Below are 12,075 nucleotides of genomic sequence, written 5' to 3'. Positions count from 1 at the left end.
TAATTTATATAAATTAAACTACTTAAGTATCCTTTTTTTTTTAACAACACAAATGATTAAATTTTCGATGTTATCAAACAGCGTAGGTGAACATATTAAAAGTGTTTAGCTATTGACGTAAGAAATAGGATATAGGAGATGGGAGATAGGGAGTAAGAGATAGGAGATAGGAGATAGGAGATAAGAGATTAGAGATGAGGGATGGGGTTGGGGACGTATATGTTGCATTCACAACGTTCAAACTAGAGCTAAACTAAAATGAATTCAATAATTTAAGAGGTCATATTTTTATGAATTGTTTTAAGCCAAATATTAAACACTAAAATATTAGCCAGAAATTTGATTTGTTTACTAGCCACCTTAGATGCCAACTTGTTAATATATTATTTCATCATCTTTAATTCCACCGCTACTCTACATTTATTCAGTACTTCAACAAGACATGTTCTTTCGTGGTTGCAGACTCGGCTGAAAAATGTTTTTTTTTTTTTTTTAACAACACAAACGATTAAATTTTTGATGTTATCAAACAGCGTATGCAAATATCTTAAAAGTGTTTAGCTATTGACGTCCGAAAAATGTGAAAAATTACCAAAAAAATATAATATATACAAAAATTGGTGAGATTTAAGTTATGCTCAAAGAAAAAAAATACAAAAATTTGCTCCCACTAGTTCGGACACAAATTTCAACAATTAAAAACACATAATTATAAAAACAATAGATTTCAGCTAAAATAAACGGTTTTATCGACAACTGAAGTGACCACTGCACCACACCATGATAAAGTAACTAAAACAAAAAAACGAAAATTTTGCATTTAATTATAAATATAAACAATATATTATTATGTTATTATAAGGTCATCCCTATAATAACATAATAATATATTGTTTATATTTATAATTGAATGCAAAATTTTCGTTTTTTTGTTTTAGTTACTTTAGATTTTGCAAAATTTGAGAAAGTTGTTGGACACATTTGCGATTCAAAAAATATAGACGTACAACGATTCCTTAAAGATAGGCAAGAAGAAGTGGCAGATAAGAGAACATGGAATGAAACGATAGGTCGTCGTTTTTTTTTATTAATCATATCAACGTTAATACGCCTTATATGGGACCAGCTATGACATAGAAGACTTTTTATCTGATTTGAATAAAGTTTGATTATTATAATATGTTTAAATTTGTTTAAAAAATGTTTTAATTTTTCTAAAAATGTTTCAAAATACAATACTTCTAAACGACGTTAATGACTCCAAAATAACTTCTACTTTTCAAATAAACACCAATTTCTTAAATTTTGTGCTATTTTGTTTTTATTTATAAAAAAAAACATTAAAAGAAACACAATTTTCAAAACTTTTTTTTTTAATTTACGTTGAAAGTTAACTTGATAAATAGTTATTTCAGTCATGACAAAAGTTAACATAATACATGTTAATGAAAACAAATAATGTTGGAATAAAATCATTATTCTGAAGTGTTTCAAATAATAAAAGGGTTAAATGAGTGTAAAAAATAAAATGTTTAATATTAATATGTGTGTGTATTTAAAAAACAACTTTGTTATTGCTCAACTTTTCCTTGACATTCCACTACGTACTAGGTATATTATAATGATAAACAACATGTTATTGTGACTAATACATCCTGTTGTGTAAAATATTATTCCAACAAAGAGCACGTTATAATACCCCCTAGAGTGTTAGGAGATCGGCGTAGACTATTATTTTTTAACAGTTTCTAATGAAATCTATCACTAGTATTGGGGTGTTCTACTCCAAATCGACCAGGACTTGTAAATCAAGTCAAACTTATATTACCCTTAAATTATTATTTTTTAGGCTTTTATTTAATATTAAATCAATAAAACATGAGGTGATTAAAATCATTTGATTGAAAATACTAATAACAAAACATAATGCCATAAAACAAAACAACAACCGTATAAAATTATTTTTTATCATGAAATACTGTACACGAAAGTCTCTAATTTTGTGGCTTGTGTATAAATCAACATAATAAGAGGTTAGTATAGTTATTGAGTTGGACTACCTTTAGAGACCATCTGGTTCAGAAGTTTAAATACCGTTTGCTCACATCTAAAACAAAAACGCAAATATGTCGACTCCAGATTGCACCTCCTAAGACCACTTTTAAAATCAAAATTGTCCTTAGTAAATGAGCTTACTATGTACAAGTCGATAATTCGTCCAGTCTGGCTCTACGGCATCCAACTTTGGGGGACTGCTAAGCTGTCCATCACCAAAATCCTTCAAGCGTTTCAGTCAATTTGCCTCTGCCCCTTGGCAGATGTAACGAACAAAAACCTCCACTATGAACTTGAAACTACCAACCTCAACAAACTGGTCAAATTCGACTACACCAAATTTTAATCAAAATTATACTCTCATTCCGATCCACTAATTAAAAAATTATCATTTGTCGCACTTATTCCTAGAAGATTAAAAAGACAATGGACCTGCTTAACGCATAAAATCTTAATTATTATTCTTGTCAGGTGGCACTGCTGAGAGTCTTACTATTCTAACATTAATGTCACTTTGTCATCGTCATCGGATTACTATTATACATATTATTCTGTATAGTTTGTAAATAAACAACATTTCCAATTAAAAAAAAAATGTAAAAAGAAGCTAAGAGCTAATTTAACATTTGTGTTTTCAAAAATTGTATTTTGAGCTATTGTACTGTTACTTTTTTATAAAAAAAATAACTAATTTGTAATATCCAAATCAGAAATAGGCTATTTAGCCCCTTAGAAAAATTTAAAATTAAAATCCGTCCAATAGTTACGCCAGAAAATGACTTCTAATGGACAGGTTTAATACCTACAATAACAAAAGCATTTGAATACATAGATTATAAACGTTTTGAATTATTTGTCATAGTTGATAATAATTATTCGAGTTAGAACATTTTTTTCAGTTGGTAAAATATTTTCAAAACTATGTGGGTATCATGTTATTAGTCTTTTTTTTTCGCCGCAATGTCACTTTACAAAAGAGCAGGTATATATTTTTGTACTAGTATAAGAAAAAATGTATTTCCTTTCTAAGTATTCCGTTTGGTTGTTTGTGTCTTTTATGTTTGACCTATTTTCTTACACCGCAATACTGTGTATTTACCTAAGTTATAGCGAATGCCTATTTTGTACATTCGTATTTTATCACCAATGAAGTGTTTAGAATGATTTTATTTGTAAACTTCATCCTTAAAGACATGCAGCTACATACAACATTAGCGTTTAACGCATAATTGTTATAAGTTTACACCTAGCATTTTCTGGTTTTAGTTGAAATCCACTCATTGCACAGAAACCAACGGTATATAGATATTATTTTCTTACACACTATAATATTGTGCAGAATTGTTCACCATGACTGGTTGAATATTTGAATGTCGCGTTGCAAACAAAATATGAAAAACACCTGATGGTTACATGCGACCAAGTTATAACGTTATAAGACAGTTATTTAAAACTGTGATGTTTATTTTCAAAAGAATCTAACACCAATGTATATTTCCCACATCTTAATGTTTATCTCGGATCCGAAACGTTAATTTGTCTTTACAACGTCATAAGTTGTAATATCATCCCATGTTTTTAGATTGTAACCAACTTTAAATATAATTAATTACAATACAACATATTATGCACACAATATGTTTTCATAATATAAAGCATAATATAATTAGGATATGTTGTGTAACCAAGGCAAGAGGCTGATGTTAGGGCTGTCAAGACGATGGCATATTAGAAAGGTCGGGAGGAAAGGAGGATTATTTTACTTTTGCCTCAGTTGTAAACAGGTTTTTTTTTTGGTAGAGCTGAATAATGTTCTAAATGGGGATGAGAAATCAATGTGAATCAGGGAAAGATAAAGTTGAGCTAGCAAAGGAATCAACTCGTTTTTAGTGATCTCAGAGTTCCTGGGACCTGGAAAGACACTGGAAAGATGTTTTAGAGTTATAGTTAGAGGCCGATCTAGCATTTTTACAACTTTAAGCACTATAAATTTGCTACCCTTGTTATAATTGAATCAAGGGAGGGGGGATTGAGTATAGGCTTGGTCGGAATACTGACAATTGTCCCATGTTTATAATTGCTCAAGTAAAAAATAAATGGCCCCAAAATACATATAAGAGTAATCAAAATCGTGTAAACTTTGTAGACTTCAAAACATAACATAACTAGGTCGATTTTAAAGATGTTGTTTATGCTTTTTAATACATTTCGGATGAAGAAAAAATATTTGTATTAAAACGGTTTAATATGTTTACCTAATACCTATTTATCGAATAGGAATTCTGTACGCCAAGTCGACATTAGTACGGTCTTAAGAATATCCTAGACAAGTTTTGCACAAATTTGGCTATTTTTCAAAACATTGCATAGGAATTTTATTGATCCAGTATTATTATACATAAATTTCAAATGACCTGAAAAATTTAACTTCATATTTTTTAACGTGTTCTTCGACCAGACTTTTGTTAAATTTTGTAAAAATTATTTTTCAAAATGTATCAGTTTCCATAAAGGTAACATATCTAATTTTTAAGTATTATTTATTAAGCTCATTCCTAATTAAACAGCTGATTGAAAAAAATATCAAATTCTAAAAATAAAATATAGCAATAACATACCATCGATAAACGTTAAAACCAAAAAAAATATCACAAACTCTTTACCCTAGAAGTGGAAACTGTTATATGTATATAATATGTTGTAAGTATATTTTGTTTTATGACATTAACTATTAAATATAAACAAAAGAAAAATTAGAGTATACTTCTAGGTAATCTCCTATTTTTTAAATAAATATATTACTAAGGTAAGTCAAGAATAATAAAACACGAAAATTGTTAGCTCATAAAAATCATAATTACATTTCTTATATTTTCTTAAAAGTACAAAATTTGCCTTTATAAATTTCAAAAACAAATAGGATGGAGTTTAATCTCTTTACTAAAAACATAATTTAATTAAACTTAAATTAATTAATTTGTATCCATAATGGTATCATTATACTGTGTAATAAGTATGTTATGGTTGATAGTCTTCACTTTTTTCTCTATTTAATAAAGACTGATTGACCTGTAGGCTATTCATTTGTGTTTTTTTACTCCTGAGCTCATAAGTAGTCACAGGACACACAAACATGTCATTCTTTTGAACTTCTAAAAAACCACCAGACCTTAAGTAGCGAAGGTTAATTTACTGAACTGCTTAACTATATATTCGGTTGCCTATAACCAGGGGCATAGGTACTAAAATGTGTGATGCTTAAATTCTAAACGTCAGCGAATCTCTAGTAGGATCTAAACTTGTAGATGTTGAACAGTAAGATGTTGATTTAGATAAGTACACCCCTATATTGTAGTATCTAAATAGTATTAACTGACCTAACCAGACCTTAGTAGGGAAGGTCTAATTTACTGAACTGCTGAACTGTACAGTGTATATTCGGTTGCTTATATCCAGGGGTATATTAAGGTCGCCAATCGAAAATTGGTACCGATTTACTTCCAGATAAGACACTGTTTGAGACGAAAAAAGTTATTATTATTACTCGCTGATAATAAAACCAGGTGTAAATAATAACGACAAATTATGAAATTGCATAATATTAAAAATATATTTGTTGCTAAGGCATATTGTTGATTGTTTGCTCCTAAACATTTATTCAGATTACTTATATTAAATTTTGTATCATTGTGTTTTGCCTTTTCCAAATATATTTATAATTAAAAATGTATAGTATAATTATTAAATAAAATTGTGTATCCTATTGTGTAAAATATATTTTTTATTTAAAAATATTAATATATTCTTTACATAACTTGTTCTACGATATAATGGCAAGCAACAACCACTTGAAATGCTTGTCTAATGATGCCAACGAGGAATATAACGAGGCCAGAAAAACGTCCAAGTAACCTAACAGTTTTATATTTCAGGAAACTGTTAATCTTAATATGATGATTATAATTATTGTACAAATAAAATCGAGACGTCGGAAAACGAATCTACTAACGACCAAACCGAATACGCCAATGGTATTATGCCGCCGTTGATTATCCCATCGAATAGTTGTATAGGAACCAAGACATCATGGAACCCGACAAGTAATCAATTAATATTATTATACGGGGCGTAATTTCCAAAAGTGGGGGGTGTATGAAAGATAGAACCTATTTTCGAATTTGGTGAAGAATTGTAGAATTTATGTAGGTTTTAGTGTGTTTTTGTGTTGTTCATACCTTGGGTAAACCTAGGTTTTTCTTCCTATACACAAATATATGTACAATTAACACATATGTATAGGTTTAAAAGGCAAGCTGAGTCATTTGTGAATCTTTTAAGCCACAGTAGACCCATTTTGGATATGTATTTTTGGAAAAAAATTCAGTTTTTTGAAAATTTTGACCTAGGTCGAAATTTTGGATTTTTCATCATTTCGACCATTTTAATAACTCAAATCGGCAATTTGACCATATATTCTGAAAGCTGACAAAGTTCTCTTGAATTTAGATTGAGGTCAAAGTCGGGATAGAGGTCAAAGTCAAGGTCAAGTTAGAGGTCAAGGTCAAGATTGAGGTCAAAGTCGGGATAGAGGTCAAAGTCAAGGTCAAGTAAGAGGTCAAGGTCAAGAATGAGGTCGATGTCGCGGTAGAGGTCAAAGACAAGGTCAAGTAAGAGGTCAAGGTCAAAGCCAAGGTCAAGTTAGAGGTCAAAGTCGGGATAGAGGTCAAAGTCAAGGTTGAATTAGAGGTCAAGTTCAAGAATGAGGTCAAAGTCGGAATAGAGGTCAAAGTCAAGGTCAAGTTAGAGGTCAAGGTCAAGATTGAGGTCAAAGTCGGGATAGAGGTCAAATTCAAGGTCAAGTAAGAGGTCAAGGTCAAAGCCAAGGTCAAGTTAGAGGTCAAAGTCGGGATAGAGGTCAAAGTCAAGGTCAAGTTAGAGGTCAAGGTCAAGAATGAGGTTAAAGTCGTGATAGAGGTCAAATTCAAGGTCAAGAAAGAGGTCAAGGTCAAGATTGAGGTCAAAGTCGGGATAGAGGTCAAAGTCAAGGTCAAGTTAGAGGTCAAGGTCAAGATTGAGGTCAAAGTCGGGATAGAGGTCAAAGACAAGGTCAAGTAAGAGGTCAAGGTCAAAGCCAAGGTCAAGTTAGAGGTCAAAGTCGGGATAGAGGTCAAAGTCAAGGTTGAATTAGAGGTCAAGTTCAAGAATGAGGTCAAAGTCGGAATAGAGGTCAAAGTCAAGGTCAAGTTAGAGGTCAAGGTCAAGATTGAGGTCAAAGTCGGGATAGAGGTCAAATTCAAGGTTGAATTAGAGGTCAAGGTCAAGAATGAGGTCAATGTCGCGGTAGAGGTCAAAGACAAGGTCAAGTAAGAGGTCAAGGTCAAAGCCAAGGTCAAGTTAGAGGTCAAAGTCGGGATAGAGGTCAAAGTCAAGGTCAAGTTAGAGGTCAAGGTCAAGAATGAGGTTAAAGTCGTGATAGAGGTCAAATTCAAGGTCAAGAAAGAGGTCAAGGTCAAGATTGAGGTTAAAGTCGTGATAGAGGTCAAATTCAAGGTCAAGAAAGAGGTCAAGGTCAAGATTGAAGTCAAAGTCGGGATAGAGGTCAAAGTCAAGAATGAGGTCAATGTCGCGGTAGAGGTCAAAGACAAGGTCAAGTAAGAGGTCAAGGTCAAAGCCAAGGTCAAGTTAGAGGTCAAAGTCGGGATAGAGGTCAAAGTCAAGGTCAAGTTAGAGGTCAAGGTCAATAATGAGGTTAAAGTCGGAAAAGAGGTCAAATTCAAGGTCAAGAAAGAGGTCAAGGTCAAGATTGAGGTCAAAGTCGGGATAGAGATCAAAGTCAAGGTTGAATTAGAGGTCAAGGTCAAGAATGAGGTCAAAGTCGCGGTAGAGGTCAAAGACAAGGTCAAGTAAGAGGTCAAGGTCAAAGCCAAGGTCAAGTTAGAGGTCAAATTCGGGATAGAGGTCAAAGTCAAGGTTGAATTAGAGGTCAAGTTCAAGAATGATGTCAAAGTCGGAATAGAGGTCAAAGTCAAGGTCAAGTTAGAGGTCAAGGTCAAGATTGCGGTCAAAGTCGGGATAGAGGTCGAAGTCAAGGTTGAATTAGAGGTCAAGGTCAAGAATGAGGTCAATGTCGCGGTAGAGGTCAAAGACAAGGTCAAGAAAGAGGTCAAGGTCAAAGCCAAGGTCAAGTTAGAGGTCAAAGTCGGGATAGAGGTCAAAGTCAAGGTCAAGTTAGAGGTCAAGGTCAAGATTGAGGTCAAAGTCGGGATAGAGGTCAAATTCAAGGTTGAATTAGAGGTCAAGGTCAAGAATGAGGTCAATGTCGCGGTAGAGGTCAAAGACAAGGTCAAGTAAGAGGTCAAGGTCAAGAATGAGGTTAAAGTCGTGATAGAGGTCAAATTCAAGGTCAAGAAAGAGGTCAAGGTCAAGATTGAGGTCAAAGTCGGGATAGAGGTCAAAGTCAAGGTCAAGTTAGAGGTCAAGGTCAATAATGAGGTTAAAGTCGGAAAAGAGGTCAAATTCAAGGTCAAGAAAGAGGTCAAGGTCAAGATTGAGGTCAAAGTCGGGATAGAGATCAAAGTCAAGGTTGAATTAGAGGTCAAGGTCAAGAATGAAGTCAAAGTCGCGGTAGAGGTCAAAGACAAGGTCAAGTAAGAGGTCAAGGTCAAAGCCAAGGTCAAGTTAGAGGTCAAATTCGGGATAGAGGTCAAAGTCAAGGTTGAATTAGAGGTCAAGGTCAAGAATGAGGTCAATGTCGCGGTAGAGGTCAAAGACAAGGTCAAGAAAGAGGTCAAGGTCAAGATTGAGGTCAAAGTCGGGATAGAGGTCAAAGTCAAGGTTGAATTAGAGGTCAAGGTCAAGAATGAGGTCAATGTCGCGGTAGAGGTCAAAGACAAGGTCAAGAAAGAGGTCAAGGTCAAAGCCAAGGTCAAGTTAGAGGTCAAAGTCGGGATAGAGGTCAAAGTCAAGGTCAAGTTAGAGGTCAAGGTCAAGAATGAGGTTAAAGTCGTGATAGAGGTCAAATTCAAGGTCAAGAAAGAGGTCAAGGTCAAGATTGAGGTCAAAGTCGGGATAGAGGTCAAAGTCAAGGTCAAGTTAGAGGTCAAGGTCAAGATTGAGGTCAAAGTCGGGATAGAGGTCAAAGACAAGGTCAAGTAAGAGGTCAAGGTCAAAGCCAAGGTCAAGTTAGAGGTCAAAGTCGGGATAGAGGTCAAAGTCAAGGTTGAATTAGAGGTCAAGTTCAAGAATGATGTCAAAGTCGGAATAGAGGTCAAAGTCAAGGTCAAGTTAGAGGTCAAGGTCAAGATTGCGGTCAAAGTCGGGATAGAGGTCGAAGTCAAGGTTGAATTAGAGGTCAAGGTCAAGAATGAGGTCAATGTCGCGGTAGAGGTCAAAGACAAGGTCAAGAAAGAGGTCAAGGTCAAAGCCAAGGTCAAGTTAGAGGTCAAAGTCGGGATAGAGGTCAAAGTCAAGGTCAAGTTAGAGGTCAAGGTCAAGATTGAGGTCAAAGTCGGGATAGAGGTCAAATTCAAGGTTGAATTAGAGGTCAAGGTCAAGAATGAGGTCAATGTCGCGGTAGAGGTCAAAGACAAGGTCAAGTAAGAGGTCAAGGTCAAGAATGAGGTTAAAGTCGTGATAGAGGTCAAATTCAAGGTCAAGAAAGAGGTCAAGGTCAAGATTGAGGTCAAAGTCGGGATAGAGGTCAAAGTCAAGGTCAAGTTAGAGGTCAAGGTCAATAATGAGGTTAAAGTCGGAAAAGAGGTCAAATTCAAGGTCAAGAAAGAGGTCAAGGTCAAGATTGAGGTCAAAGTCGGGATAGAGATCAAAGTCAAGGTTGAATTAGAGGTCAAGGTCAAGAATGAAGTCAAAGTCGCGGTAGAGGTCAAAGACAAGGTCAAGTAAGAGGTCAAGGTCAAAGCCAAGGTCAAGTTAGAGGTCAAATTCGGGATAGAGGTCAAAGTCAAGGTTGAATTAGAGGTCAAGGTCAAGAATGAGGTCAATGTCGCGGTAGAGGTCAAAGACAAGGTCAAGAAAGAGGTCAAGGTCAAGATTGAGGTCAAAGTCGGGATAGAGGTCAAAGTCAAGGTTGAATTAGAGGTCAAGGTCAAGAATGAGGTCAATGTCGCGGTAGAGGTCAAAGACAAGGTCAAGAAAGAGGTCAAGGTCAAAGCCAAGGTCAAGTTAGAGGTCAAAGTCGGGATAGAGGTCAAAGTCAAGGTCAAGTTAGAGGTCAAGGTCAAGAATGAGGTTAAAGTCGTGATAGAGGTCAAATTCAAGGTCAAGAAAGAGGTCAAGGTCAAGATTGAGGTCAAAGTCGGGATAGAGTTCAAAGTCAAGGTCAAGTTAGAGGTCAAGGTCAAGATTGAGGTCAAAGTCGGGATAGAGGTCAAAGACAAGGTCAAGTAAGAGGTCAAGGTCAAAGCCAAGGTCAAGTTAGAGGTCAAAGTCGGGATAGAGGTCAAAGTCAAGGTTGAATTAGAGGTCAAGTTCAAGAATGAGGTCAAAGTCGGAATAGAGGTCAAAGTCAAGGTCAAGTTAGAGGTCAAGGTCAAGATTGAGGTCAAAGTCGGGATAGAGGTCAAATTCAAGGTCAAGAAAGAGGTCAAGGTCAAAGCCAAGGTCAAGTTAGAGGTCAAAGTCGGGATAGAGGTCAAAGTCAAGGTCAAGTTAGAGGTCAAGGTCAAGAATGAGGTTAAAGTCGTGATAGAGGTCAAATTCAAGGTCAAGAAAGAGGTCAAGGTCAAGATTGAGGTCAAAGTCGGGATAGAGATCAAAGTCAAGGTTGAATTAGAGGTCAAGGTCAAGAATGAGGTCAAAGTTGCGGTAGAGGTCAAAGACAAGGTCAAGTAAGAGGTCAAGGTCAAAGCCAAGGTCAAGTAAGAGGTCAAAGTCGGGATAGAGGTCAAAGTCAAGGTTGAATTAGAGGTCAAGTTCAAGAATGATGTCAAAGTCGGAATAGAGGTCAAAGTCAAGGTCAAGTTAGAGGTCAAGGTCAAGATTGAGGTCAAAGTCGGGATAGAGGTCAAAGTCAAGGTTGAATTAGAGGGCAAGGTCAAGAATGAGGTCAATGTCGCGGTAGAGGTCAAAGACAAGGTCAAGTAAGAGGTCAAGGTCAAAGCCAAGGTCTAGTTAGAGGTCAAAGTCGGGATAGAGGTCAAAGTCAAGGTCAAGTTAGAGGTCAAGGTCAAGAATGAGGTTAAAGTCGTGATAGAGGTCAAATTCAAGGTCAAGAAAGAGGTCAAGGTCAAGATTGAGGTCAAAGTCGGGATAGAGGTCAAAGTCAAGGTCAAGTTAGAGGTCAAGGTCAAGATTGAGGTCAAAGTCGGGATAGAGGTCAAAGACAAGGTAAAAGGCAAGCTGAGTCATTTGTGAATCTTTTAAGCCACAGTAGACCCATTTTGGATATGTATTTTTGGAAAAAAATTCAGTTTTTTGAAAATTTTGACCTAGGTCGAAATTTTGGATTTTTCATCATTTCGACCATTTTAATAACTCAAATCGGCAATTTGACCATATATTCTGAAAGCTGACAAAATTCTCTTGAATTTAGACTAGGTTTGATCGAATTTGGTGAAGAATTGTAGAATTTATGTAGGTTTTAGTGTGTTTTTGTGTTGTTCATACCTTGGGTAAACCTAGGTTTTTCTTCCTATACACAAATATATGTACAATTAACACATATGTATAGGTTAAAAGGCAAGCTGAGTCATTTGTGAATCTTTTAAGCCACAGTAGACCCATTTTGGATACGTATTTTTGATACGTATTTTCAAAGTCGGGATAGAGGTCAAAGTCAAGGTCAAGTTAGAGGTCAAGGTCAAGAATGAGGTTAAAGTCGTGATAGAGGTCAAATTCAAGGTCAAGAAAGAGGTCAAGGTCAAGATTGAGGTCAAAGTCGGGATAGAGGTCAAAGTCAAGAATGAGGTCAATGTCGCGGTAGAGGTCAAAGACAAGGTCAAGAAAGAGGTCAAGGTCAAGATTGAGGTCAAAGTCGGGATAGAGATCAAAGTCAAGGTTGAATTA

Source organism: Adelges cooleyi, unplaced genomic scaffold (assembly GCF_023614345.1).
Source record: "Adelges cooleyi isolate 19-005CV unplaced genomic scaffold, UGA_ACOO_1.1 ACOO_flye_CR_arks_rails_tigmint_CR_PRNA_18, whole genome shotgun sequence".
In the NCBI taxonomy this organism is placed as follows: domain Eukaryota; kingdom Metazoa; phylum Arthropoda; class Insecta; order Hemiptera; family Adelgidae; genus Adelges; species Adelges cooleyi.
This window is presented reverse-complemented; position numbering follows the sequence as displayed.